This window comes from Crinia signifera, chromosome 3, assembly GCF_055691185.1.
Source record: "Crinia signifera chromosome 3, ASM5569118v1, whole genome shotgun sequence".
In the NCBI taxonomy this organism is placed as follows: Eukaryota; Metazoa; Chordata; class Amphibia; order Anura; family Myobatrachidae; genus Crinia; species Crinia signifera.
Genome location: NC_139219.1, coordinates 188355508 through 188373674, shown reverse-complemented (window position 1 = coordinate 188373674; position 18167 = coordinate 188355508). Strand labels below are relative to the sequence as shown.

General features: G+C 41.7%; 1 protein-coding gene across 1 annotated transcript in view; it reads left to right on the top strand.

The window, feature by feature from the left end:
• RNGTT (RNA guanylyltransferase and 5'-phosphatase) overlaps positions 1-18167 on the top strand; it is a 327115-nt gene that overhangs the window by 122316 nt on the left and 186632 nt on the right. The gene's annotated exons all lie outside the window — the stretch shown is intronic.

Sequence of the window (18167 nt, the reverse complement as noted above, 5' to 3'; positions counted from 1 at the left end):
TTTTTTTTTTTTGACATACTTGGTTTTATCTCAAGGCTAATGTTAAATGTTATGTTTAAAGTTGATCTTAATACTTTATGCATGGGCGGGTTCAATTTGGGCTGGAAATTTACCGAGGGCAAATTGCTCTGTAGGGGTCACAAATGTGTTAATACACAACTTACTAGAACTTTACGGGTTAACACGGGCCTCTAGAAAGTTTACACTGTGAACAAAAGAGTCTAATTGAATAACCTCTCTCCATACAGTAGGTTACCACTGTCATTGTCATTGAATCTGGCCTTTTAGTTGTCTACCCATGTCTTGATTACTGAAGTCATTAGGTTGCTGAAATAGAGGTTATATCAAAGAATATTCTTGTTCTCTATTCATATACCATTATTCATATAATGCAATATTGGACATTCTTGGCTTATTGAAACATAACTTCTACATATACACACATTATATAGTCCATTTTGGTAAAAGACAATTAATTTGTCAGTGTGTTTTTGGACAGAATGTAAAAATGGAAGTATGTGGAAGAAACATCCCAAACAGAGAGAGAATATAAAAACTATGGAGCAGGGGTTGCCAAACCAGTCCACAATATCTACAGTCCACGTTTTCCAGACCCGTAGCATGTGCACATTTTTAACTTTTTTTTATCACAGCATTGCAAGTAAAAAGTTATTTACTGCATAATACAAAATGTATATAACTGTCACATTTTTAAACATGTGCTGCATTCATTCTTAACTGACACATTTTAGAGATCCACAGGTGTTCTGGAATATATCAACTGTTGGTAGATCTTGAGGAACATTTTGGCCACCCCTGCTATAAAGAGAGGACAGGTTGAACAATAATCAATGACTTTAAGGCTGAGACAGCATTTCTATCCACTACTCTGGAAAGTAATGAGACTAAATCCTTGAAAAATCATTTATTGAATGTTCAAATACATGGTTAATCATGTGACCCTTGAGCATCGATAAATCTTTGCGAGTGAGTCTGCAAAGCTCGTTATGCTTCCTCGAAGGCATTAAACAAGAATGTCCTTGTGTACCCTTGTCGCAGTCACTTCCACTTTTTCTACAGTCTGAAAATGGTGTCCTTTCAGTCTGCGCTTGAACCATAGGAACAAAAAGAAGTCTGTCGAGGCCAGATGCGGACTGTAGGGTGGTAGATGCAGAGCTGTCGCGTTGTGCCTGGCCAAAAATGCTCTCACTTGCTAATCTCCATGCTGACGTGGAAGACTTTGTTTTTTAAGCAAGTGAGCTCTCCCGTGTAAAATGCACCTTTTACAGTTTGGTTATTTGGTTTTGAGTTGATTTTCTCATTCAGCCCTTTCTGGGCAAGGCAACGATAGTGCACAACTCTGCGCTCTACCTTTTGATCTCTGGATCATACTTAAAGTTCCAAGTTTAATCACCTGTTTACTCTGTCAAAAAAAATTAGGCTCACTTTCCTCATGCTCCAAAGGTTTGCGGTAAATCACCACACACTTGTCTTTTTGATCATGAGTCAAATCCTAGGGCACCTTTTGCATCGCTAATTCGTTTGTCATGATCTCTTGCACAGTAGTATTTGAAAGTATTAACCTTTTTGCTACCATTCTAACACCCAAACGACAGTCAGTGTTCAAAACCTAGATAGATAGATCGATAGATAGAGAAACCTCATATTCAGAAGATACATTTAGGCAGCACTCCTTTTTAAAGATTTAAAGACCATTTATTTAATGTGGCAGATATACCTGGTTTAATAAGTCAGCAGCAGTCTACAGACCCATTTCGGCTTATCCAGCCTTCATCCTGGACTGACCCATAAATATATATAGATCGATATATCTATATATATATATATCTATATCTATCTATATCTATCTATATCTATCTATCTATATATATATATATATATATATATATATATATATATATATATATATATATATACATATATAGATAGATATAGATAGATATATATATAAATATATATATATATCTACAGGATGGAGTGGGGGATATAAGGTGAGCACTTGTCTTGTTGTTTTATGCCTGATGACGATTTTGTAAATAAAATCGAAACGTTGCTGAAGTTTCCTGCCTCATCGCTTGTATTTCTGACAGTGTGCTGCCTTCACTGCATCCACAGTGGGACGAAGAATATATGTGCCTGTGTACAGGCTAAAGGTTTGCACCGGGACTTTGAATACTGTTTGGTGGAGTTGCTTGGCCACAGGACATTATATATATATATAATATATATATATATATATATATATCTATATATATATATATATATATATAAACTTCCTCCAGCGGCACTCCCAAATAAGACCATTGCAGGCCAGATTTGTGCAACCTTTCGATGTATTTTTTTTTTCAAATCGACATCAGGCATTTGGGAGTTCTGCTGGACGAAGTTTTTGCACACTAGACTCCTGCCACGGATCTCTAGAGCAGAAGGCACCCACTTTGCTCATACAACTGGGAGTGCTGTCCATCAAGACTGTGTGTGTGTGTGTGTGTGTGTGTATGTGTGTGTATATATATATATATATATATAATCTAAAAAGTGATGAGAATGGCGCTCTATAGTGTAATAGATTAGTGTATTCACTGTGACTTATAATAAGGTTCTGCGTACCATGTACTGAAGAAAATAGTGCTCATTAAAATACTGTTATCCCTCCTTGGTTAAGCTGGTTACCAGGATCTTTCCAGGCTAATATCCAGATTGGACCTTTTGTTTTGGGTCCCCCAAGTGAGTTTCACAGTTGTGCTCCAATTTTTGTGCAGTGGTGATTGCCAAAAGAAGAAGGATAACTCCAATTAAATTAAATGAGGAGTTTTAATGATCAAGTGCATATACATAAATTGAAAATAGACTTACATAAAAGTGATTAAAGGTGTGTAAATGAAGGTTGGGTAGAGGCCTCTCTACGCGTTTCATCTCTTATGCCCAAAATTCCAGGCTGGACTTCATCAGGAGAGTGTACTACAGGATTCATTTTTATAGCACCATTAGTACCACCCACACCAATCAGTGTCAGCTCAATGAAGCGGCTCCTCCCCTTCACCTGTGGACAGATACTATCACACAGGGAATATTGGTTGGTATCCCGCCTAATGAGTTTAATACAAAAAATTATATACAACATATAAAACATACAAAGTTTAAAATAACTGCACGTATGGGTTCAAAATAGCTATACAATGCGGGTATTATATAGTAAATATCATAGAAGGTTGACAAATAATTCATATTGTCTTCACATTGTAAATATACACACTGCAGGTGCACATCATGAAGGTTGCAGAAGTTTATCAATCATAGCAGATGGAATATGTAAAGAACATTACAGATGGTTATCGATCATAGCAAATAAAATATATCAAAAACATTAAAATTTCTCGTTTAAACCTTTAGTCACCATCGCATCCAATCTCATAATCCATCTACTCTCACATCGTAGTAGTTGTTGTCCACGATTGCCTCCCCGTTTGGAGAAAGGAATGTGATCAATCATTTTTGTACGAAGGCTGGCCACTGTGTGACCAGCCTACACAAAGTGACGTGGCACTGGCATATCACCGCGTCCGGCTAATATCGCAGCTCTGATGGTCATACGATGATTAGCCATCCTTTGTTGTCTCGGTCTTTCCTACATATATATACCCACAGGGGCAATATAAAAGATATACGATGTATTTGGAAGTGCAGTTGAGTACATACCTTATATAATACTTTTTACCACTATACGGATGCATAAATGTGTTACCACTCAACAATGAACTGCAAGTTGTGCACCCAGTGCACCTATAGCAACCTGGTGCCTTAGTTAGAAAATTTTCTGGTGTCACAGGTTTACATAAATCAGTGATATCAAGTTTTACCAGTTTGTCGCGTAGATTAGATCCCCTAGACTCTAGGGCCAGGAATATGCAGGCATTAATCTCGTATTGAGGAGTGCAGGAAGGTCTTTGTCGGTGTTAACTGTTGGCCACAGGTTTTTAATGTATTTATTTACTTGTGTGCTAGTGTCACAGTATCTGTTTACCCAAGAGACTATTTTAGAGGCAGTGTTGTCTTTTTGGGGTTTGTTTAAGCACTCATGTCTAGTTAATGCTAGTACTTTACTTTTGGTATGAACTAGATCAGTTCTGCTGTAACCCCTAATGACAAATCGTTCAATCATCTGATTGAGAGTAAGCTCAACTTCCGAAGGATCACTAACGATTCTTCTAACCCTTAGCATTTGAGAAAAGGGTAACCCCTTTCTCAATGATAGGGGATGACAGCTGTCATGTAATAATATTGAGTTCCGGTCTGTCTCCTTAATGTGTAAACCCGTAGCAATGGTGCCCCGATTGCACCTAATTACCACATCAATGAAACATACCTGTGAATGGCTAGTGATAAATGTAAATTTTACTGGGTGTCCTGCTAGATTGTGGATATTTAAAGTATCAAGTAGTGCTTTTTCATCTCCGCACCACAAAAATAGCAGGTCATCAATAAAACGTACCGCTAGGAGCATATGTCCACTCAAATGTAATGGGGCAAATAGTTTAGTTTCTAATGCCCACATAAAAGCATTGGCATACAATGGGGCCACTGAGGACCTCATTGCTACGCCGAGTAGCTGTAGAAAATAGCGGTTGTTATAAAAGAAATACGGGTACTTGTGAGTTATCTGGGCGTCCGATTTTGGTAGTAGATCGCATGCGATATCGCATGCGATATCGCATGCGATTTGCGATTTGCATGCGATTTAGCATGCGATTTAGCATGCGATTTGCATAAGATTTGCTATTCATTTCATTACCCCACTATCCCCAAAGTGTGTCTATCAACGTGAACCCGAAGCGTGGCGAGCGCAGCGAGCCCGCGAGGGGCGGCGGTACGCGTCCTCCGACCTTTTCATGCCCTACTATCCACTAGGGCGTGGAGTGAGAATAGAATAGTGTGGCGAGCGCAGCGAGCCACCGAGCCCGAAGCGTGGCGAGCGCAGCGAGCCCCGCGAGGGGACGCGGACACCTTCACAGGTATCCGCGTGCCCTTGCGGGCTTCACAGGTGTCCGCGTCCCCTCGCGGGGCTCGCTGCGCTCGCCACGCTTCGGGCTCGGTGGCTCGCTGCGCTCGCCACACTATTCTATTCTCACTCCACGCCCTAGTGGATAGTAGGGCATGAAAAGGTCGGAGGACGCGTACCGCCGCCCCTCGCGGGCTCGCTGCGCTCGCCACGCTTCGGGTTCACGTTGATACACACTTTGGGGATAGTGGGGTAATGAAATGAATAGCAAATCTTATGCAAATCGCATGCTAAATCGCATGTAAATCGCAAATCGTATCCGATATCGTATGCGATATCGCATGCAAATCGCATGCAAATCGTAAGTACAAAATCGGGCGCCCGGATAACTCACAAGTACCGAAATACGTTTTTTGTCAATACCAAGTGGAGGAGCTTCATAAAAAAGGCAATTTCTGGACCCACATATAGTGGGTTGTTGGTAATGAGGTCCCTGACTGCCTGCATCCCCATATCATGGGGAATGCAAGTATATAGCCCAACCACATCGGCTGTACAAAGTATCAGGTCAGATTTTTTGTATTAAACTCATTAGGCGGGCTACCAACCAATATTCCCTGTGTGATAGTATCTGTCCACAGGTGAAGGGGATGAGCCGCTTCATTGAGCTGACACAGATTGGTTTGGGTGGTACTAATGGTGCTATAAAAATGAATCCTGTGTGTTCACTTGCTTTATCCCTGACGACGGGAGGTTACTCCCGAAACATGTAGGATGCAATAAAAAGTTTTTACCTGCTTCTACAAAGACTCAAGAGTGCCGCTTATTCTACAAACCTACATTGAATCACAGATTCTAAGAGGGCACCAGAGCAATACCTTGATCCTTGCAGAGGAAATGAATGCCGGATTAACACTCGGTTAATCCTCTCAGTTTGAGTATTGCCACAGCGACGGAATGTACATAACACGCGCATGGTGCAATAGCTGATCACAGCATAAATGGTCATTTTTCCACTTACTGTACATTCAAATCACATGAAATTGCAACATCTGCATATATACACACATATATCCAGACCATGAGACTTGAGCTGCACACAAAACAGAGTACTAAAAAATGGAGTGATGAAGCTCATCTAATGTGGGAAATACTATGTAGTATTTAGAGAGCCAGCAACATCATTGCAAAAAAAATCACATTTATTTAAGGCATAATAAAGTGCAAGAACAGACAAAAAAAAAAAAGGAAACCTCTACTTAGCAGCATGGTGGTGAAGGTTTTAAATGAGGCGTAGCTCCTCCATAGCCAGTGATGGGGCGCCGACAGCTGTTTCGGTGTGAAGTACACCTTAGTCATGGGCAATACTGACAACACAAACAAGCCCTGAAATACAACCAGAAATAAACAGTTAAGTGATCTCACCTGTGGCTCGCTGCCCGCCAAGACCCGCATGCATACAAACAACCAGGAAGTGCATAGCAGAGCCGTAGGAGGGCAACAACCCAGCAGCAGGACTGCTACCTCCGCCTTTGTGCAAGGAGGAACAAGAGGAGCACTGCCCTAGCCCTGCAAAATGACCTCCAGCAGAGACCACAAATGTGCATGTGTCTACTGAAACAGTCAGAAACAGACTCCATGAGGGTGGTATGAGGGCCCGACATCCACAGTGGGGGTTGACCTTATAGCCCAACATCCTGCAGGACGTTTGGCATTTGCCAGAGAACACCAATATTGGCTAATTTGCTACTGGTGCCCTGTGCTCTTCACAGATGAAAGCATGTTCACACTGTGCACGTGACAGGTGTGAGAGAGTCTGGAGACGCCAAGTAGAATGTTCTGCTGCCTGCAACATCCTTCAGCATGACCGGTTTGGCAGTGGGTGAGTAATAGTGTGGGCTGGCATTTCTTTGGGGGGCCGCACAGCCCTCCATGTGCTCGCCAGAGGTAGCCTGCCATTAAATACCGAGATCATATGCTGTTGTGGATGCCCCTGGGTTCCTCCTAATGCAAGACCATGCTAGAACTCATGTGGCTGGAGTGTCAGCAGTTCCTGCAAGACGAAGGCATTGAGGCTATGAACTGACCTGCCCGTTCCCCAGACCTGAATCCAATTGATTACATCTGGGACATCATGTTTCGCTCCATCCACCAACGTCACGTTGCACCACAGACTGTTGAGGAGTTGGCAGATGCTTTTGTCCAGGTCTGGGAGGAGATCCTCAGGAGACCATCTGCCACCTCATCAGGAGCATGCCCAGGCGTTGTAGGGAGGTCATACAGGCCCATGGAGGCCATACACACTACTGAGCCTCATTTTGTCTTGTTTAAAGGACATTACATCAAAGTTGGATCAGCCTGTAGAGTGTTTTTCCACTTTAATTTTGAGTGTGACTCCAAATCCAGACTTCCATGGGTTCATAATTTTGATTTTGATTGATAATTTTTGTGTGATTTTGTTGTGAGCACATCCAACGATGTAAAGAACAAAGTATTTACTAAGAATATTTCATTCATTCAGATCCTTTATTTTTTTGAGCAGTTTTGAGCAGTTTATATAAGTACATAGAAGTGGTAGTTTCCTTCCTAAAATAATTTACACACCAAGGGGCATATTCTTGTTCACTCGCAGTGAACCAAAATTGACCCCTGCCCCGATCATCGTGGTTTGCACATGCACAACTCCGACTGCGGATGGCCTCATCAATTTGCACTGTCTCCAGGACGTTGGTAGTGAGGAGGGGGCGGTGCTGGGACATGGGAGGACCCAGCGTTACTTGCACGTTCCCAAGCAAATTTTTGCAGCCAGGACCAAGTGTGCTGCCTTTGTCCTGTGCCCACAAATGTTTTTCGGCAGGGAGGGAAATCTCGTACTTGGTAAGCTGCGATCTTTGCAATTTGCCAAGTCAACCAGAATCAAGACCTAAATGTAATAATCTCAGCAGATTATTTTTTACTTGAAAGTTTGCCCCCTAGATTAGTTAGGATACATTAAACAAGCTGGTTGTACAACTGTTGTTTTCATATGTGGACACGTTCTTGCATATCTACATCTTAAAAGTGGTGGGTCAACAGAAAGCACTTCACTCATTTTAATAGATGTAATCTTTATTGGGATATTTAGAGCACAAAGGTTGAGCTTCCAACAGGAGTGAAAGTGAATGGAAGTCTTGCGGAGTGTGCAAAATCTTCATCTTCCTGGACATCTAGCTGCTAATTGAGAAAATATATACCCTGAAAGTGTTAGTCACTCACACCCTAGTGTGATGAACCTAATTGCCTGTCATAAAATCACATTTTCATGTGTTATGTATATTCCCTTACTGATTTCAATTACACTTGTATGTATAAGCAACAATTTAATTCATCCTGAAAACTGTGCTGTGTGGTTAAAACCCATCTTACATGCGGATTGATTTTATTAGCAGTCTGCTCTTGTCAGGTAAATCCTTTTTTAATATTTCTAATTTCACAGATCAGTAACTCTGGTGAGGAAAAAACGAAAAAGTCTTAGCTCTTTAATTGTATGACAAAGAGCAAAAACTGAGACCATGAATCCTCTGTTATCATCCAAAATCTTTTTATTTTTCTTTGTGTTCGTGTTGACAACTTTTCTCCGTTGCTTGTCACTTTAGCTCCATGCTACAAGACTTGCAATTGTGATTTCTTTTTTTTTTCTATTTCAGCCTCCTATAAGAGCAGTCAATGTCAGCAAAGATGCCAGGATCTTAAATTACGCTGACCTTTAATAGCTGAGAACTTTAAACCGTGTAGCTTAACCCTTTGAGTACCAACATTGCTGTGAGTGATCCTCAAAATATCTGCTAAAAATGGCAGCGTCACTCACAGCGACTGCTCTTTAAGTATAAATAAATACAAATACTACCAAGTCAATTAATTGAAGTCTAGTTTATTAAGTTATTTAGAGTTTAGTTCAATATTGCACCCAAAAAAAAAGAACAGTCGCTTTGAGCGACGCTGTCATTTTTTACATATATTTTGATGATCTCCCACAGCAACAATTTTCACATCTATTTTGTCAAATTCCCTTGGCACGCCAAAGGGTTAGGCGCATCGGACTCATCATGTTATGTCATTCCTAGATGCATTCTGCAGCATGTTTCAGTGTTGCAAAGCAATGCACAGTGTGGCCAGTATGGCATTGATGTTATGTGTAATGCTTATTTTCATCCACCAGATGTCTCTCTTGAAAATTACCATTGTCCAGGTGGGAGGTCTCCAATAAAAAAAAAAATTTGTGTTCATTGAAATATGTTTATATATATTCTGTACTTCTGCACAACATCTTGTTGTGCGGGAAAAAAGCCTCCGGGTCAGTTTCCAACAGTGTGTTCTACTGTACGAGTCCCACATTGGATGCTAAACTGCTATTTTAAATGTAAAGTGGTAAAGAAATTGCCATTCAGCTGAATCAAGGGGTAAACTGCACATGCGTTCGCTCCACATTGCGATATCATCACAGTTGCATCTTGCGTGATTATTCATGGTCAAAATGGCTACCAGAATGAGTGAGCTAACGCAGCAGGTCCCTGGGCAACAATAGGGAAAAAATGCAGGACTACACCTTTAGTGTAGGCCTGCAAGGAGATACAGCATCAGCTGAGCTGGGACCAAAGAGTTCGGTCACTCCAGAGACGCTAGATGCCCCATAACCAGAAGACGCTGCAGCTGCACCATGCAAAGCTGCAGCTAGGCACAGTACAATACTTTCTATGTTACTGCAGTGTTTATTCACTTATTGAACATTATAATTTTATACTATACAGTTTACTGTTTGCTTATATAATGTGGATAAGATGCATTACTGTCTGCCGATGTAATATATCATGGCCATTTTAGTGACCGATATTCTGTGTAATGGGTATTGCGGTGTGCCGCATAATATGTCATGGCCATTGCGGTGACCGATATGATGTGCAATCCGCATTACAGTCTGCAATATAATGCAATATAATGTGTCATGCCCATTGCTGACAATTGACCATTTGGTCCTAAACATGGAAAACAGACACAAATTGGTCCTACATACAAATTGGTCAATTTAGGGCCCATACACACTATAAGAGATGAAAGAGGAAAGCTGATCATGAAAGATATTGTGCATCCACAACTGAACGATAGCTGCAAATGGCATGAGCAATATTGTCAGATTGACCTGCATGTCCGGAAGATGTCAATATCATTATCATTGAGCGGGGGGTGGGGGGCATAGTTAACAATATTAGGCATACATACTTTAAGATAATCAATATAATTTAGAAGAACCTTTCTGAACGGGATTCAATATTTTCCAGTGTGTATGGGCCTTTATGCAGATGAATGCTTTTGTTAATTTTTCTAGCATTTGGGAGCAAACGGGCAATTCTCATTTGTTCCCAGAAATTACTAGATTTTCATTCCAACCAGCCAGATTGGAAAGATAATCTTCTTGTGTATGGGCCTGTAGATGTTGAATGTTCCCGGTACTAATTTTTCTATTCTATGTCTGCTTAATTTCCAAAACTACACCGGGATGAATGATTATTCTTATTACATTTAATATTATTATTACTTTGCCTCCATTTTTAGTTTGTAAAATTTGTGTTTGTGCACCTGCTTCTCTGTTCACTGCACAGGTGTTTCATCAAACAATTCTTGCAATCATCTGTGATGCGTTACCCACTGGAGTGTGAAATGACAGATGTTTTCTTAATAATTGTCACTTCTAGCATTTAAGCCTTTTATTTCAGTACTTAATTTTTCATACCATGGTATTAGCCTGCTGAAAGAGCTCTATGTAGAGGATTTGAGCAGAGAACTGATTTGATCAGCTTGTCAGCATGGCGGAAGGACACACAGTGCAGCAAATTAAAGGGCAGAATTCCTTTACAAATTAAAAATACTGTAAGTTAAGTTTTACACAAAAAGCAAAGGTTGTTTTATTATGTTATCTGATGCTTTTATAAAGTTGTTTTATTGTTTATTTTTCTGTTTTTGCTTTTTTAGTGTGTATTTATTGTTCAATTTATATAGTGTATCACAAAACAATATATTGATATCATTGCTAGTTGTGTATACACTGTACTATTAAGTGCCACTTGAAATTTCATGTGTGCTGCTTTTTTGGAGGTTGGCATACCCAGTGGCTGCTGATACACAGGATTAGCACAAAGATATTAGATTGCACTTTTTAAGTTAACTTTTAACCTGATCGGTCTTTGCCTCATCTCTAGGTCACAGGGAGGTATGTTCATTTTAAAGTAGTAATTAGTGGCCATTTATGAGGCCAGCTACCGCTATTGAAAATTGATCATTGATATTGTTTTTTAAACCTTTGCCTATTTTTTTCTATATCTCCCTATTTTAAATATACACACCTTGTTATATTGTGAGTATAATAGTGATCGTAGGGTATCCGGACTGATCATAGACTGACTCATGATAGACAGTCATATGGTCAACAGGGTCTAAAGGTCAACATGCATTTTTTTTACTAAATTTTCAGCCAACACATGCCGACAGGCCCTACCATCCACTTAGAGGGAGTAGAGGGAGAGCAAAATAGTGTGCCGAGCACAAAGCATGGCGAGCGCAGCGATACAGACCAGGGGTAGCCAACTCCAGTCATCGAGAGCTACCAACAGTTAATGTTTTCCAGATCTCCTCACAGAATCACAAGTGAAGTAATTAGCTCCACCTGTGGATCTTTTAAAATATGTCAGTGAGTAATGAGTGCACTTGTGTACCTGTGAGGTGAGCAGGAAAATGTGAACTGTTGGTAGCACTCGAGGCCTGGAGTTGACTACCCCTGACTTAGACAGAGTCCTTGTCGACCTCTCAACATAGACACCCTTAAAAAAATTAAAAACTCATGTCGACCTTTTGACCATATCAACCTTTTACCTGTCGACCTTTAGACCCTGTCGACCTTGTGACTGACTAACTTTAGTGGTAAGACCATATGACTGTCTATCATGAGACAGTCCATGATGCATACCATAACCGATCATGTTTTGATCTGATCTTGATAAACAAACTACTAAGTAACCACTTAGTTCAGCACCATCATGGGAGCATGAGCGCCCCTCTTTCTGTGGGCAAACTACCCGCAATTATTAGAACTAGTGGTTACATTGACCACTGTCGTATCTGTGTGTGTGTGTTCCAACCTTTCCAAATAATTTATCCTGCAGCCTTTCTATTAAAGCAGCATACTGAAACATTCCTAATCAGGAGGTGAAGGTGGGCTATAATTTTAACTCAGATCTATCAAACCTATCAAAGGAGGAGAAGTGCAGAAGTTACACGCAGCAAGCTTTTAGCGTACAGATTCTATATTATTATATCTAGAATATAATTGTCCTATGGGTAATATGGGTGCCGGTCGAGATTCCAACAGTCATTTACCCGACGTCGGGATCCCGACACCCTGGGGCCCAACGGCCACCGGCTATTCTCCCTCGTGAGGGTCCACGACCCCCATAGAGGGAGAATAGAATAGGAGGCGAGCGTAGCGAACCACCATGCCCACAGCGTGGGAATGGGGCTTTGTTGCGCTTACCATGTTGTCTGGGTCTGGCCAGTTGGGATCCCGACGTTGGGATCCCGATGTCAGGATAATGACGGTCGGGATCCCGACCATCGGAACCCTATACCACACCCGGGTAATACATTCACATTTCCTTATTTGAAGGCTAGATAAATCTCCCACTACATACAGTATACAGAGGTGGGCTGGGCAGCAGGGTGCCATGTGCCCCCCGGGCCACTTGGTTTCCGAGTGTCCTGGGCCGCCACTGTAAAATGCAAATAGGGCCCTGGTGGTCCAGTGTGCCGCTGCCACCGTCTTTTCCAGGATTTACGGTTGCCGGCACGCTTGTGGAAGGAGACGGCCTCTCCAAACATGGCCGCCACCTTCGTAACTCTAGTGTCTGTGTAGGGATAACAGTGCATCAAGCGCTACCTGGAAGTGCGGATTTGGGTAGCGCTGGCACTCTGTTTGAAAGGAATTCCACCTGAAGCGTGGGTGCATGGGGCCGCGGGTAGGGGACACACATGAATGGGATGGATGTCTCACGGCCCCAACAGCATTGAGAGAGGCAGGGAGGAGGAGGACGGAGGATCTTTTACTGTACATTCCATGAGGTACAGTATCTACCCTGCCTGCGTGTGATGTGAGGATGGATGGGAGGAGGAGGGGGCACTATACAATCTGTGTGTTTGTATTCATGTATGTGTGTGACTATGTAGGTTGGTGTGTAAAAGTATCTGACTGTGTGACTGTATGAGTGTGAATGTATGTGTGTCTGTATGTATAAGACGTGTGTACTTTTTTGTAACTATATTTATATTGTATTTATGTGTAACTGTATATAATATGTGTTTTTGTGTGTATGACACTGTGTATGTAATGGAGGTGGAACAACTGGCAGTGCAGCCGGTGTATTGCACCCTTTCGTTGCCATGGGCCCATGCCAGCCCACCTTCCCTGCAACCAGGGCCACCAGGTTAGTAAAACAGAAGGAGGCATTACGGTGTGTGGCATTATGTGTAATGAACATTACAGTGTGGCATATGTAATGGGTATTACGGTGTGTGCCGTTCTGTGTAATGGGCATTACGGTGTGCCGTAATGTGTAATAGGCATTACGTCAGCTTAATGGCACGCCCCCTTTTGAATGGCCACACCCCCTTTTCGGGGCAGTACTCTGTACTTGCCCCCTAGGCTAAAAGTTGCCAGCCAGCCCTTGACGGTATAAGATTATTATACTATCCGACACTCATGAATTACACAGGTTCTCTAGCTGCTGAAAACCAGGTGATATGCAGGCTTGAAGTCCGTCAGCCATAGAACCTGTGTAATTCTTGAGTTTTTGAGTTTAAAGGGATAGAATGGTAAGCATACCTATATATATTTAATTACTACAGTATTTAGAATTACTTACAAGTGTGACATATGAATACATAGGAAATTTGGGAGTATAAACCATATCTATCGGCATATTTTGAAAAAAAAAATCACATTTCTATTCCTTTTAGTTACAACACAACAGAGATTGTTTTGATCTAAAGCTGAGGAATGGTTAAACATTTTAAGTAGAGGATGAGGTAATGTGGAACCGTGTGATTACAGAATCTTTTAATTACATTAAGGCGGTCAAATGATTATGTTTATGGTCCCTTGGAATAAAATATAGTAATATTAAAATGCCAAACTGCAGCTCACACCATCTTAATGCATTGCAGTGATTTGTAGCGGTTACTATTCAAGAGTTCCTAAGATCACAAAGTAACCGGCAGATGGTTTCGAAGCAGTGTATGTATCGGAAAGAGCTTTAATGACTCTTTCATGGAAACAATGAATAAAAAGCATTGTGAGCCTTGAGCATAAACTGATTCAGAAAGAAGCATAGCTTACGGGTCAGATGACATCCAGTACCTAAAAAATTTTTTTTTATTTATAAAGCATCATTACATTTCTGCTGTTACATTAAAGTTGTAAATTGGATTTGTTGTGTATCCATTTCCAGTGTGAGAAGTTCAAGGTTCAGGGTATAAATTAGTTACATGGGCAATTACTGAAAATATCTGACTTTCCATTAAAGGAACACTTCAACAACAAAAGACAACATTAGTTAGGTGCTTCAACTAGAATTCCTTCATGCTGTTCAAGCTGGGTACACACAGAAAGATTTATCCGTTCAATCTGGTGGGAATTAAAATCTGGCAATATATGGAAGCAAATGACAGTTAACAGATTTCTCCCAAACCCGGAAAAAAAGATTTTTGCTCTCACCAGACAAATTGTACAGATAAAGCTCTTTAGTGTGTACACAGCTTTAAGGTGCCCACATATGGATAGACTTAACATACAAATCCAATGTCTCCTATAATTTCACTTGAAATCCAGGACACTCCTGGCCAAGCAATATCATGCCCACACACACAGAACATTGAGTAAATGATCAGAGGATTAGATGGGTCATTTTAACCACTTCAAATCATATATCACATCATTGCCACAGCGTTCATCATGCCTACACACAGATTGATGTGGCCAAATCATGTACGATAGGTTGTTCATCTTTTCGCCTGCTGATGGGATCAGCAGACCGGCGGGCACCGTATTGGATTGTTATCATGCCCACACAGAAAGTTTTTAAACAATTGGTCAAAAATGGGCAAATTGTTTAAAAAATCTTGCCTTGTAACCTTCCCGTACAACTTTAGTATACTGTTGCAGTGCTGGATTTGTGAGAGACAAAGCACCAACAAATCCGCTACTGCAATTTTTCAAACACAGCCTGTACATGTAAGAAGGGGATACGGTCGTATTGTCGACAGCACTTAGGTCGGCACCGTTGGGTTGACAGGTGGCAAGGTCGACAGGATTCTAGGCCAACAGGTGTCGGTCGACATGGGTTTAGGTCGACACATGCGTTAGGTCGACATGGTTTTTTTCTCTGTTTTTTTGAGCCGACAGGCGGTATTTCATGCCCTACCATTCACTAGGGCATGGTGTGAGAATAAAATAGTGTGCCAAGCGCAGCAAGGCACCGTGCCCGAAGCATCGCGAGCGATGCGAGGCGCTGCGGTTCACTTCCAACTGTGTCCATGTCGACTTTGTCGACATTTGGGTATAAAAAACAGTGAAAACCCCATGTCGACCTAAACCCATGTCGACCTAGACACCTGTCGACATTCACCCATGTTGACCTAGAACCCTGTCCACCTTGCCACCTGTTGACCCAATGGTCGATAAAACGATCCACACCCGTAAGAAGCTGAATGGTTGGTATTTTATCTCCCACAATTTCCTCTCTCGTCAAGCTTTGATAACTAGCCCCTATGTGCTAAATGTTGGCATGTGTACCTCTTTACTGACAAATTATTTCTTGATACTGCATTCTGTACAATGCTCTTGCTTACTTAGTGTAAAAACCACATCATACCTCCTTATTCCACGGAATAGAGAGAAACTTCCTAGTTAATGACCAAGATATTTGGAGATAAGTATTTTTTTTTTAAGTGCTGTCCCCATGACACATTGGGGCAGATGTATTAAGCCTAGTGAAGAGATAACGTGGAGAAAAAGTGGAAGGATATAATGCACCAGCCAATCAACTGTGTTTGAGAATTGACAGTTGGGAGTTGATTGGCTGGTGCGTTATCTCCTTCAGCTTTTTCTCCACTTTATTTCTTCAACAGGCTTAATACATCTGCCACTCGGTTACAAAAAGTGATTGCATGTTAGCTTGATAAAACTAATCCATAACTTTTATACAAAAAACAATCAATATGACAGAGGACTTAATTTGTTAATTTTGTAATTCAAGCCATTTTTTGCAGTAAGTATTTTTCAACATAATGTACAATTAAGAATACTTTTATTCAGGTAATTATAATAGAAAGGGAAGTCTAAAATCATCAATGAGGGTTTAAGGATAAACATTAGACAAAAAGCAAATGATGCAATGCCAACAAGGTTTTCCCTTGAACTCCCGGACAAGGGATATACAGTAGTATTCAATGCTACAGCATTCGCCTCATCTTCTCCATATTCAATTAATTTACATATCGCCACCCTTCTCGGCGAGAGTAGACCAGTACGGCATACCAGGATGCGGACTGCCTTTGCTTCCTTCACTTACTCGCCATTATAAAAAGGGCTGTTCGCATTGCAATATTATGATGAAAAATGCAAATTACCCTAAGAAAATTGATTCCAAAACAGCTGACTAGAATAGCTGTGTATCTCCTCAAGTACCAAATGAAGGAGTGATGAGGTGAGTCATGGGTAAGAATAATGTGAGAAAAAATGCATCATGGAAAAAAAAATAACCCTAAACAATAAAAATATATTATGTCGCCTGAAAAAAAAAAGGAAAAATAATATAGATTAAAAAGTCTAAGGTAAAAAACGAATGAGAGGAAGTCGGCAAGGCATAACACAAAAAAACAGTGAGCAGCATTCGCCGTATTAGCATTGAATAGGGTGACTGCGAGGTCTGATATTTTTCCTATAGAGAACAATGGTTAGGAGGCAGCGTCAAAGATGCTGAAGCTCGCTGGGTACTTGTGTAATAGTACGGCGCCAGCCTACACTACATTTTCAGTGTAGGCTAAGCTACGTTGTAGCTCAATGGCTGCCTAGCGTAGTGTAGTAAGCATAGTGACCCCGCGGCAGCATTGTCACCGTACTATCCTCGTGTGCTGCAGTTCTGTCCCTGGCAAGTCTACAGAGCGCCGGTAACCGACCGATCCCCTGCGCTGGCAGACGTCAGCGGAGAGGTGATCATGTGGCTGCCGCCGGAGAGGTGCTCCATCTGTCTGAGACGCAGAAGCGTCTCAGACGCTTCTGCGTCTCAGTAATTCTTGTGGCAGGGTACGGAAATAGGGTATAAGGGTTCAGTAGCACGTGTGGCTTGTGCACAAAGGGGGGTGCGGCCGCAAGTGCATCTCATACACAATAAAGGAGGCACTTGCCAGTGTCCTTTAATGTTACATACTGGCAAATGCCTCCTTTTGAAACCCCCACTATCCACGGCAGCCCGAAGCGTGGCGAGCGCATGCGTTACACGTCCTCCCGAACTGTTCATACCCCCACTATCCACGTCGGCGTGGAGTTGATTTGATAAAGCAAACGTGGATTACTTTACATGTATTTATTTCTTTTTTATTTATTTACAGTTTCTTATATAGCGCAGCAAATTCCGTTGCGCTTTACAATAGTATTCTGCATCCCCTCGTGGGGCTCGCCGCACTTCGGGCTCGGTAGCTCGCTACACTTTATAAAATCAACTCCACGCCGACGTGGATTGTGGGGTGGGGGTATGAACAGGTCGGGAAGATGCGTAATGCATCCCCTTGCGGGGATCGCTGCGCTCGCCACGCTTCGGGCTGCCGTGGATAGTGGGGGTTTAAAAAGGAGGCATGATTCTGACAGGGACGCTGACTATGCTGGCTGCGAGAACACAACGCTGATTCTGACAGGGACGCTACACTAACAATGTAACGGGTGCCGTGCTATTACACAAATATTGCTCGCTGTTTCGTTTTGGTGAACATGGATAAATATTTGGATTTTTGGCGAGAAGAAGGACATTCTCTCCAAAATCAAGCCGTTCTCACCGTCAAAAGCGGCAAG